Genomic DNA, 12,539 nt, shown 5'->3' with positions numbered 1-12,539 from the left:
AGCAGTGTAGATATTTCCATGTTAATACAGATAGCGGTGTAGATATTTCCATTTTCATACAGATAGTGGTGTAGATATTTAAATGTTCATACAGTTAGCGGTGTAAGTATTTCCATGTTCATATAGATGGCGGTGTAGATATTTCCACGTTTATAGAGATGGCGGTGTAGATATTTCCATGTTCATACAGAGGGCGGTGTAGATATTTCCATGTTTATAGGGATGGCGGTGTAGATATTTTCATGTTTACACAGATGGCGGTGTAGATATTTCCCTGTTTACACAGATAGCGGTGTGGATATTTCCATGTTTATGCAGATAGCAGTGTAGATATTTCCATGTTTATACAGATAGTTGGGCAAATATTTCCATGTTTATACAGATAGCGGTGTAGATATTTCCATCTTAATACAGATGGCGGTATAGATATGTCCATGTTTGTACAGATGGCGGTTTAGATATTTCCATGTTCATACAGATGGCGGTGTAGATATTTTGAAGTTTATAGAGATAGCACTTTAGTTATTTCCATATTTTTAGAGAAATATGTGTGGATATTTCCATGTATATTCAGATAGCTGTGTAGATATTTCCATGTTCATGCAGATAGCGGTGTAGATATTTCCATGTTCATCCAGATGCCTGTGTACATATATCCATGTTCATACAGATGGCGGTGAAGATATTTCCATGTTCATACAGATGGTGGTGTAGATATTTCCATGTTCATACCAATAGCGGTGTAGATATTTCCATGTTCTTACAGTTAGCGGTGTAGATATTTCCATGTTCATACAGATGGCGGTGTAGATATTTACATGTTCATACAGATGGCGGTGTAGATATTTCTATATTCATACAGAAAGCGGTGTAGATATTTCCATGTTCATACAGATGGCGGAGTAGATATTTCCATGTTCATACAGATAGAGGTGTAGATATTTCCATGTTCATACCAATAGCGGTGTAGACATTTCCATGTTCATACATATAGCGGTGTAGATATTTCCAAGTTCATACAGATGGCAGTGAAGATATTTACATGTTCATACAGATGGCGGTGTAGATATTTCCATGTTTGAACAGATGGCAGTGTAGATATTTCCATGTTCATACAGGTGGCGGTGTAGATATTCCCATGTTTATACAGATAGCAGAGTAGTTATTTCCATGTTAATAGAGATAGCTGTGTAGATATTTCCATTGAAATACAGATAGCTGTGTAGATATTTGCTTGTTCATACAGATAGCGGTGTAGATATTTCCATGTTCGTACAGATAGCAGTGTAGATATTTCAATGTTCATACACTTAGCGGTGTAGATATTTCCATGTTCATACAGATGGCGGTGTAGATACTTACATGTTCATACAGATGGCGGTGTAGATATTTCCATGTTCGTACGGATGGCAGTGTAGATATTTCCATGTTCATACAGGTGGCGGTGTAGATATTTCCATGTTTATACAGATAGCAGTGTAGTTATTTCCATGTTTATAGAGATAGCAGTGTAGATATTTCCATTGATATACAGATAGCTGTGTAGATATTTGCATGTTCATACAGATAGCGGTGTAGATATTTCCATGTTTATACAGATAGCGGTGTAGATATTTCCATGTTCCTACAGATAGCGGTGTAGATATTTCCATGTTCATACAGTTAGCGGTGTAGATATTTCCATGTCCATACAGATGGCGGTGTAGATATTTACATGTTCATAGAGATGGCGGTATAGATATTTCCATGTTCGTACAGATGGCGGTGTAGATATTTCCATGTTCATAGATATGGCGGTGTAGTTATTTCCATGTTTATGCAGATAGCGGTATAGATATTTGCATGTTTATACAGATGGTGGTGTAGATATTTCCATGTTTATAGAGATGGTGGTCTAGATATTTCCATGTTTACAGAGATAGTGTTGTAGTTATTTCCAAGTTTATAGAGACAGCGTTGTAGATATTTCCATGTTTATACAGATAGCGGTGAAGATATTTCCATGTTTATACAGAAAGCAGTGTAGATATTTCCATGTTTATACAGATAGCAGTGTAGATATTTCCATGTTTATACAGATAGTTGGGCAAATATTTCCATGTTTATACAGATAGCGGTGTAGATATTTCCATCTTAATACAGATGGCGGTGTAGATATGTCCATGTTTGTACAGATGGCGGTTTAGATATTTCCATGTTCATACAGATGGCGGTGTAGATATTTTGAAGTTTATAGAGATAGCACTTTAGTTATTTCCATATTTTTAGAGAAATATGTGTGGATATTTCCATGTATATTCAGATAGCTGTGTAGATATTTCCATGTTCATGCAGATAGCGGTGTAGATATTTCCATGTTCATCCAGATGCCTGTGTACATATATCCATGTTCATACAGATGGCGGTGAAGATATTTCCATGTTCATACAGATGGTGGTGTAGATATTTCCATGTTCATACCAATAGCGGTGTAGATATTTCCATGTTCTTACAGTTAGCGGTGTAGATATTTCCATGTTCATACAGATGGCGGTGTAGATATTTACATGTTCATACAGATGGCGGTGTAGATATTTCTATGTTCATACAGAAAGCGGTGTAGATATTTCCATGTTCATACAGATGGCGGAGTAGATATTTCCATGTTCATACAGATAGAGGTGTAGATATTTCCATGTTCATACCAATAGCGGTGTAGACATTTCCATGTTCATACATTTAGCGGTGTAGATATTTCCAAGTTCATACAGATGGCAGTGAAGATATTTACATGTTCATACAGATGGCGGTGTAGATATTTCCATGTTTGAACAGATGGCAGTGTAGATATTTCCATGTTCATACAGGTGGCGGTGTAGATATTCCCATGTTTATACAGATAGCAGAGTAGTTATTTCCATGTTAATAGAGATAGCTGTGTAGATATTTCCATTGAAATACAGATAGCTGTGTAGATATTTGCTTGTTCATACAGATAGCGGTGTAGATATTTCCATGTTCGTACAGATAGCAGTGTAGATATTTCAATGTTCATACACTTAGCGGTGTAGATATTTCCATGTTCATACAGATGGCGGTGTAGATACTTACATGTTCATGCAGATGGCGGTGTAGATATTTCCATGTTCGTACGGATGGCAGTGTAGATATTTCCATGTTCATACAGGTGGCGGTGTAGATATTTCCATGTTTATACAGATAGCAGTGTAGTTATTTCCATGTTTATAGAGATAGCAGTGTAGATATTTCCATTGATATACAGATAGCTGTGTAGATATTTGCATGTTCATACAGATAGCGGTGTAGATATTTCCATGTTTATACAGATAGCGGTGTAGATATTTCCATGTTCCTACAGATAGCGGTGTAGATATTTCCATGTTCATACAGTTAGCGGTGTAGATATTTCCATGTCCATACAGATGGCGGTGTAGATATTTACATGTTCATAGAGATGGCGGTATAGATATTTCCATGTTCGTACAGATGGCGGTGTAGATATTTCCATGTTCATAGATATGGCGGTGTAGTTATTTCCATGTTTATGCAGATAGCGGTATAGATATTTGCATGTTTATACAGATGGTGGTGTAGATATTTCCATGTTTATAGAGATGGTGGTCTAGATATTTCCATGTTTACAGAGATAGTGTTGTAGTTATTTCCAAGTTTATAGAGACAGCGTTGTAGATATTTCCATGTTTATACAGATAGCGGTGAAGATATTTCCATGTTTATACAGAAAGCAGTGTAGATATTTCCATGTTTATACAGATAGCAGTGTAGATATTTCCATGTTTATAGAGATAGTGGTGTAGATAATTTCAATTTTGTACAGAGAGCAGTGTAGATATTTCCAAGTTTATACACATAGTGGTGTAGATATTTCCACGTTTATAGAGATGGCGGTGTAGATATTTCCATGTTCATACAGAGGACGGTGTAGATATTTCCATGTTTATAGGGATGGCGGTGTAGATATTTTCATGTTTACACAGATGGCGGTGTAGTTATTTCCATGTTTACACAGATAGCGGTGGAGACATTTCCATGTTTACACAGATAGCGGTGTGGATATTTCCATGTTTATGCAGATAGCAGTGTAGATTTTTCCATGTTTATACAGATAGTTGGGCAGATATTTCCATGTTTATACAGATAGCGGTGTGGATATTTCCATCTTAATACAGATGGCGGTGTAGATATGTTCTTGTTCGTACAGATGGCGGTGTAGATATGTTCATGTTCATACAGATGGCGGTTTAGATATTTCAAAGTTTATAGAGATAGCGCTGTAGTTATTTCCATATTGATAGAGAAATCTCTGTAGGTATTTCCATGCATATTCAGATAGCTGTGTAGATATTTCCATGTTCATGCAGTTAGCGGTGTAGATATTTCCATGTTCATCCAGATGCCGGTGTACATATATCCATGTTAATACAGATGGCGGTGAAGATATTTCCATGTTCATTGAGATGGCGGTGTAGGTATTTCCATGTTCATACAAATGGCGTTGTATATATTTCTATGTTCATAGAGATGGCGGTGTAGATATTTCCAGGTTCATACAAATGGCGGTGTAGATATTTCCATGTTCATAGAGATGGCGGTGTAGATATTTCCACGTTTATACAGATAGCAGTGTAGTTATTTCCAGGTTTATAGAGATACCAGTGTGGATATTTCCATTGATATACAGATAGCTGTGTAGATATTTGCAAGTTCATACAGATAGCGGTGTAGATATTTCCATGTTCATACAGATAGCGGTGTAGATATTTCCATGTTCATACAGATAGCGGTGTAGATATTGCCATGTTCATACTGATAGCGTTGTAGATATTTCCATGTTCATACAGATAGCGGTGTAGATATTTCCATGTTCATACAGTTAGCGGTGTAGATATTTCCATGTTCATACAGATGGCGCTGTAGATATTTATATGTTCATACAGATGGTGGTGTAGATATTTCCATGTTCATACAGATAGCGGTGTAGATATTTCCATGTTCATACAGATGGCGGAGCAGATATTTCCATGTTCATACAGATAGCGGTGCAGATATTTCCATGTTCATACCAATAGCGGTGTAGACATTTCCATGTTCATACATTTAGCGGTGTAGATATTTCCAAGTTCTTACAGATGGCGGTGAAGATATTTACATGATCATACAGATGGCGGTGTAGATATTTCCATGTTTGAACGGATGGCAGTGTAGATATTTCCATGTTCATAGAGATGGCGGTGTAGATATTTCCATGTTTATGCAGATAGCGGTATAGATATTTCCATGTTTATACAGACGGTGGTGTAGATATTTCCATGTTTATAGAGATGGCGGCGTAGATATTTCCATGTTCATAAAGATGGCGGTGTAAATATTTCCATGTTCGTACGGATGGCAGTGTAGATATTTCCATGTTCATACAGGTGGCGGTGTATATATTTCCATGTTTATACAGATAGCTGTGTAGATATTTCCATGTTCATACAGATAGCGGTGTATATATTTCCATGTTCATACAGATAACGGTGTAGATATTTTCATGTTCATACAGATAGCGGTGTAGATATTTCCATGTTCATTCAGTTAGGGGTGTAGATATTTCCATGTACATACAAATGGCGGTGTAGATATTTCCATGTTTATGCAGATAGCAGTGTAGATATTTCCATGTTTATAGAGATAGCAATGTAGATATTTCCATTGATATACAGAGAGCTGTGTAGATATTTGCATGTTCATACACATAGCGGTGTAGATATTTACATGTTCATTCAGATGTCGGTGTAGATATTTCCATGTTCATACAGATGGCGTTGTAGATATTTCCATGTTCATAGAGATGGCGGTGTAGATATTTCCATGTTTATGCAGATAGCGGTATAGATATTTCCATGTTTATACAGATGGTGGTGTAGATATTTCCATGTTTATACAGATGGCGGTCTGGATATTTGCATGTTTATAGAGTTAGTGGTGTAGTTATTTCAAAGCTTATAGAGACAGCATTGTAGATATTTCCATGTTTATACAGATAGCGGTGAAGTTATTTCCATGTTTATACAGACAGCGGTGTAGATATTTCCATGTTTATACAGATAGCGGGGTAGATATTTCCATGTTTATAGACACAGTGGGGTAGATAATTCCAATTTTATACAGATAGCAGTGTAGATATTTCCAAGTTCATACAGATAGCAGTGTAGATATTTCCACGTTTATAGAGATGACGGTGTAGATATTTCCATGTTCATACAGATGGCTGTGTAGATATTTCCATGTTTATAGAGATGGTGGTGTAGATATTTTCATGCTTACACAGACGGCATTGTAGATATATCCATGTTTACACAGATAGCGGTGTAGGCATTTCTATGTTTACACAGATAGCGGTGTGGATATTTCCATGTTTATGCAGATAGCGGTGTAGATATTTCCATGTTTATACAGATAGCGGTGCGGTTATTTCCATGTTTATACAGATAGTCGTGCAGATATTTCCATGATTATACAGATATCGGTGTAGATATTTCCATCTTAAAACAGATGGAGGTGTAGATATGTCCATGTTCATACAGATGGCGGTGTAGATATTTCCATGTTCATGCAGATAGCGGGGTAGATATTTCGATGTTCATCCAGATGCCTGTGTACATATATCCATGTTCATACAGATAGCGGTGTAGATATTTCGATGTTCATCCAGATGCCGGTGTACATATATCCATGTTCATACAGATAGCGGTGTAGATATTTCGATGTTCATCCAGATGCCGTTGTACATATATCCATGTTCATACAGTTAGCGGTGTAGATATTTCTATGTTCACACAGATGGCGGTGTAGATATTTACATGTTTATACAGATGGCGGTATAGATATTTCCATGTTCGTACAGATGGCGGTGTAGATATTTCCATGTTTATACAGATAGCAGTGTAGTTATTTCCATGTTTATAGAGATAGCAGTGTAGATATTTCCATTGACATACAGATAGCTGTGTAGATATTTGCATGGTCATACAGATAGCGGTGTAGATATTTCCATGTTCGTACAGATAGCGGTGTAGATATTTCCATGTTGATACAGATAGCGGTGTAGATATTTCCATGTTCATACAGATAAAGGTGTAGATATTTCCATGTTCATACAGATAGCGGTGTAGATATTTCCATGTTCATACAGTTACCGGTGTAGATATTTCCATGTTCATACAGATGGCGGTGTACATATTTACATGTTCATACAGATGGTGATGTAGATATTTCCATGTTTATAGAGACGACGGTCTAGATATTTCCATGTTTACAGAGATAGTGGCGTAGTTATTTCCAAGTTTATAGAGACAGCGTTGTAGATGTTTCCATGTTTATACAGATAGCGGTGAAGATATTTCCATGTTTATACAGATAGCGGTGTAGATATTTCCATGTTTATACAGATAGCAGTGTAGATATTTCCATGTTTATAGAGATAGTGGTGTAGATAATTTCAATTTTATACAGAGAGCAGTGTAGATATTTCCACGTTCATACAGATAGCGGTGTAGATATTTCCACGTTTATAGAGATGGCGGTGCAGATATTTCCATGTTCATACAGAGGACGGTGTAGATATTTCCATGTTTATTGGGATGGCGGTGTAGATATTTTCATGTTTACACAGATGGCGGTGTAGATATTTCCTTGTTTACACAGATAGCGTTGTAGACATTTCCATGTTTACACAGATAGCGGTGTGGATATTTCCATGTTTATGCAGATAGCATTGTAGATATTTCCATGTTTATACAGATAGCGGTGCAGATATTTCCATGTTTATTCCGATAGCGGGGCGGATATTTCCATGTTTATACAGATAGTTGGGCAGATATTTCCATGTTTATACAGATAGCGGTGTAGATATTTCCATCTTAATACAGATGGTGGTGTAGATATGTCCATGTTTGTACAGATGGCGGTGTAGATATTTCCATGTTCATACAGATGGCGGTGTAGATATTTCGAAGTTTATAGAGATAGCGCTGTAGTTATTTCCATATTTATAGAGAAATCTGTGTAGATATTTCCGTGTATATTCAGATAGCTGTGTAGATATTTCCATGTTCATGCAGATAGCGGTGTAGATATTTCCATGTTCATCCAGATGCCGGTGTACATATATCCATGTTCATACAGATGGCGGTGAAGTTATTTCCATGTTCATACAGATGGTGGTGTAGATATTTCCATGTTCATACAAATGGCGGTGTAGATATTTCCATGTTCATAGAGATGGCGTTGTAGATATTTCCATGTTCATACACATGGCGGTGTAGATATTTACATGTGCATACAGATGGCGGTGTAGATATATCCATGTTCATACAGATAGCAGTGTAGATATTTCCAAGTTCATACAGATAGCGGTGTAGATATTTCCATGTTCATACAGATAGCGGTGTAGATATTTCCATGTTCATTCCGATAGCGGTGTAGATATTTCCATGTTCATACAGTTAGCGGTGTAGATATTTCCATGTTCATACAGATGGCGGTGTAGAAATTTACATGTTCATACAGATGGTGGTGTAGATATTTCCATGTTCTTACGGATGGCAGTGTAGATATTTCCATGTTCATACAGGTGGCGGTGTAGATATTTCCATGTTTATACAAATAGCAGTGTAGTTATTTCCATGTTTATAGAGACAGCTGTGTAGATATTTCCATTGATATACAGATAGCTGTGTAGATATTTGCATGTTCATACAGATAGCAGTGTAGATATTTCCATGTTCATACAGATTGCGGTGTAGATATTTCCATGTTCATACAGATAGCGGTGTAGATATTTCCATGTTCATACAGATAACGGTGTAGATATTTCCATGTTCATACAGATAGCAGTGTAGATATTTCCATGTTCATACAGTTAGCGGTGTAGATATTTCCATGTTCATACAGATGGCGGTGTATATATTTACATGTTCATACAGATGGCAGTATAGATATTTGCATGTTCGCACAGATGGCGGTGTAGATATTTGCATGTTCATAGAGTTGGCGGTGTAGATATTTCCATGTTTATGCACATAGCGGTATAGATATTTCCATGTTAATACAGATGGTGGTGTAGATATTTCCATGTTTATAGAGATGGTGGTCTAGATATTTCCATGTTTACAGAGATAGTGGTGTAGTTATTTCCAAGTTTATAGAGACAGTGTTGTAGATATTTCCATGTTTACACAGATAGCGGTGAAGATATTTCCATGTTTATACAGATAGCGGTGTAGATATCTCCATGTTTATACAGATAGCAGTGTAGATATTTCCATGTTTATAGAGATAGTGTTGTAGATAATTTCAATTTCATACAGAGAGCAGTGTAGGTATTTCCAAGTTCATACAGATTGCGGTGTAGATATTTCCACGTTTATAGAGATGGTGGTGTAGATATTTCCATGTTCATACAGAGGACGGTGTAGATATTTCCATGTTTAATGGGATGGCGGTGTAGATATTTCCATGTTTACACTGATAGCGGTGTAGACATTTCCATGTTTACACAGATAGCGGTGTGGATATTTCCATGTTTATGCAGATAGCAGTGTATATATTTTCATGTTTATACAGATAGCGGTGCGGATATTTCCATGTTTATTCAGATACCGGTGCGGATATTTCCATGTTTACTCAGATAGTTGGGCAGATATTTCCATGTTTATACAGATAGCGGTGTAGATATTTCCATCTTAATACAGATGGCGGTGTAGATATGTCCATGTTTGTACAGATGGTGGTGTAGATATTTCCATGTTCATACAGACGGCGGCGTAGATATTTCGAAGTTTATACAGATAGCGATGTAGTTATTTCCATATTTATAGAGAAATCTGTGTAGATATTTCCATGTATATTCAGATAGCTGCGAATATATTTCCATGTTCATGCAGATTACGGTGTAGATATTTCCATGTTCATCCAGATGCCGGTGTACATATATCCATGTTCATACAAATGGCGGTGAAGATATTTCCATGTTCATACAGATGGCGGTGCAGCTATTTCCATGTTCATACAAATGGCGGTGTAGATATTTCCATGTTCATAGAGATGGCGGTTTAGATATTTCCAGGTTCATACAAATGGCGGTGTAGATATTTCCATGTTCATAGAGATGGCGGTGTAGATATTTCCATGTTTATACAGATAGAAGTGTAGTTTTTTCCATGTTTATAGAGATACCAGTCTGGATATTTCCATTGATATACAGATAGCTGTGTAGATATTTGCATGTTCATACAGATAGCGGTGTAGGTATTTCCATGTTCATACAGATAGCGGTGTAGATATTTCCATGTTCATACAGATAGCGGTGTAGATATTTCCATGTTAATACAGACAGTGGTGTAGATATTTCCATTTTCATACAGATAGTGGTGTAGATATTTAAATGTTCATACAGTTAGCGGTGTAGATATTTCCATGTTCATATAGATGGCGGTGTAGATATTTACATGTTGATACAGATGGCGGTGTAGATATTACCATGTTCATACAGATAGCGGTGTAGATATTTCCATGTTCATACAGATAGCGGTGTAGATATTTCCATGTTCATACCAATAGTGGTGTAGACATTTCCATGTTCATACATTTAGCGGTGTAGATATTTCCATGTTCATACAGATGGCGGTGAAGATATTTACATGTTCATACAGATGGCGGTGTAGATATTTCCATGTTTGTACGGATGGCAGTGTAGATATTTCCATGTTCATACACTTGGCGGTGTAGATATTTCCAAGTTTGTACAGATAGCAGTGTAGTTATTTCCATGTTAATAGAGATAGCGGTGTAGATATTTCCATTGATATACAGATAGCTGTGTAGATATTTGCATGTTCATGCAGATAGCGGTGTAGATATTTCCATGTTCGTACAGATAGCGGTGTAGCTATTTCCAAGTTCATACAGATAGCGGTGTAGATATTTCTATGTTCATACAGATAACGGTGTAGATATTTCCATGTTCATACAGACTGCGGTGTAGATATTTCCATGTTCATACAGTTAGCGGTGTAGATATTTCCATGTTCATACAGATGGCAGTGTAGATATTTACATGTTCATACAGATGGCGGTATAGATATTTCCATGTTCATACAGATGGCGGTGTAGATATTTGCATGTTCATAGAGATGGCGGTGTAGATATTTCCATGTTTATGCAGATATCGGTATAGATATTTCCATGTTTATACAGATGGTGGTGTAGATATTTCCATGTTTATAGAGATGGCGGTCTAGATATTTCCATGTTTTCAGAGATAGTGGTGTAGTTATTTCCAAGTTTAAAGAGACAGCGTTGTAGATATTTCCATGTTTATACAGATAGCGGTGAAGATATTTCCATGTTTATACAGATAGCGGTGTAGATATTTCCATGTTTATACAGATAGCAGTGTAGATATTTCCATGTTTATAGAGATAATGGTGTAGATAATTTCAATTTTATACAGAGAGCAGTGTAGATATTTTCAAGTTCATACAGATAGCGGTGTAGATATTTCCACGTTTATAGAGATGGCGGTGTGGATATTTCCATGTTCATACAGAGGGCGGTGTAGATATTTCCATGTTTATAGGGATGGCGGTGTAGATATTTTCATGTTTACTCAGGTTGCGGTGTAGATATTTCCCTGTTTACACAGATAGCGGTGTAGACATTTCCATGTTTACACAGATAGCGGTGTGGATATTTCCATGTTTATGCAGATAGCAGTGTAGATGTTTCCATGTTTATACAGATAGTTGGGCAAATATTTCCATGTTTATACAGATAGCGATGTAGATATTTCCATCTTAATACAGATGGCGGTGAGATATGTCCATGTTTGTACAGATGGCGGTGTAGATATTTCCATGTTCATACAGATGGCGGTGTAGATATTTTGAAGTTTATAGAGATAGCGCTTTAGTTATTTCCATATTTTTAGAGAAATCTGTGTAGATATTTCCATGTATATTCAGATAGCTGTGTAGATATTTCCATGTTCATGCAGATAGCGGTGTAGATATTTCCATGTTCATCCAGATGCCTGTGTACATATATCCATGTTCATACAGATGGCGGTGAAGATATTTCCATGTTCATACAGATGGTGGTGTAGATATTTCCATGTTCATACCAGTAGCGGTGTAGATATTTCCGTGTTCATACAGTTAGCGGTGTAGATATTTTCATGTTCATACAGATGGCGGTGTAGATATTTACATGTTCATACAGATGTCGGTGTAGATATTTCCATGTTCGTACGGTTAGCAGTGTAGATATCTCCATGTTCATACAGGTGGCGGTGTAGATATTTCCCTGTTTATACAGATAGCAGTGTAGTTATTTCCATGTTTATAGAGATAGCAGTGTAGGTATTTCCACTGATATACAGATAGCTGTGTAGATATTTGCATGCTCAAACAGATAGCGGTGTAGATATTTCCATGTTCGTACAGATAGCGGTGTAGATATTTCCATGTTCATAC

The sequence above is a fragment of the Gorilla gorilla genome, chromosome 3, assembly GCF_029281585.2.
Source record: "Gorilla gorilla gorilla isolate KB3781 chromosome 3, NHGRI_mGorGor1-v2.1_pri, whole genome shotgun sequence".
NCBI lineage: Eukaryota > Metazoa > Chordata > Mammalia > Primates > Hominidae > Gorilla > Gorilla gorilla.
This window is presented reverse-complemented; position numbering follows the sequence as displayed.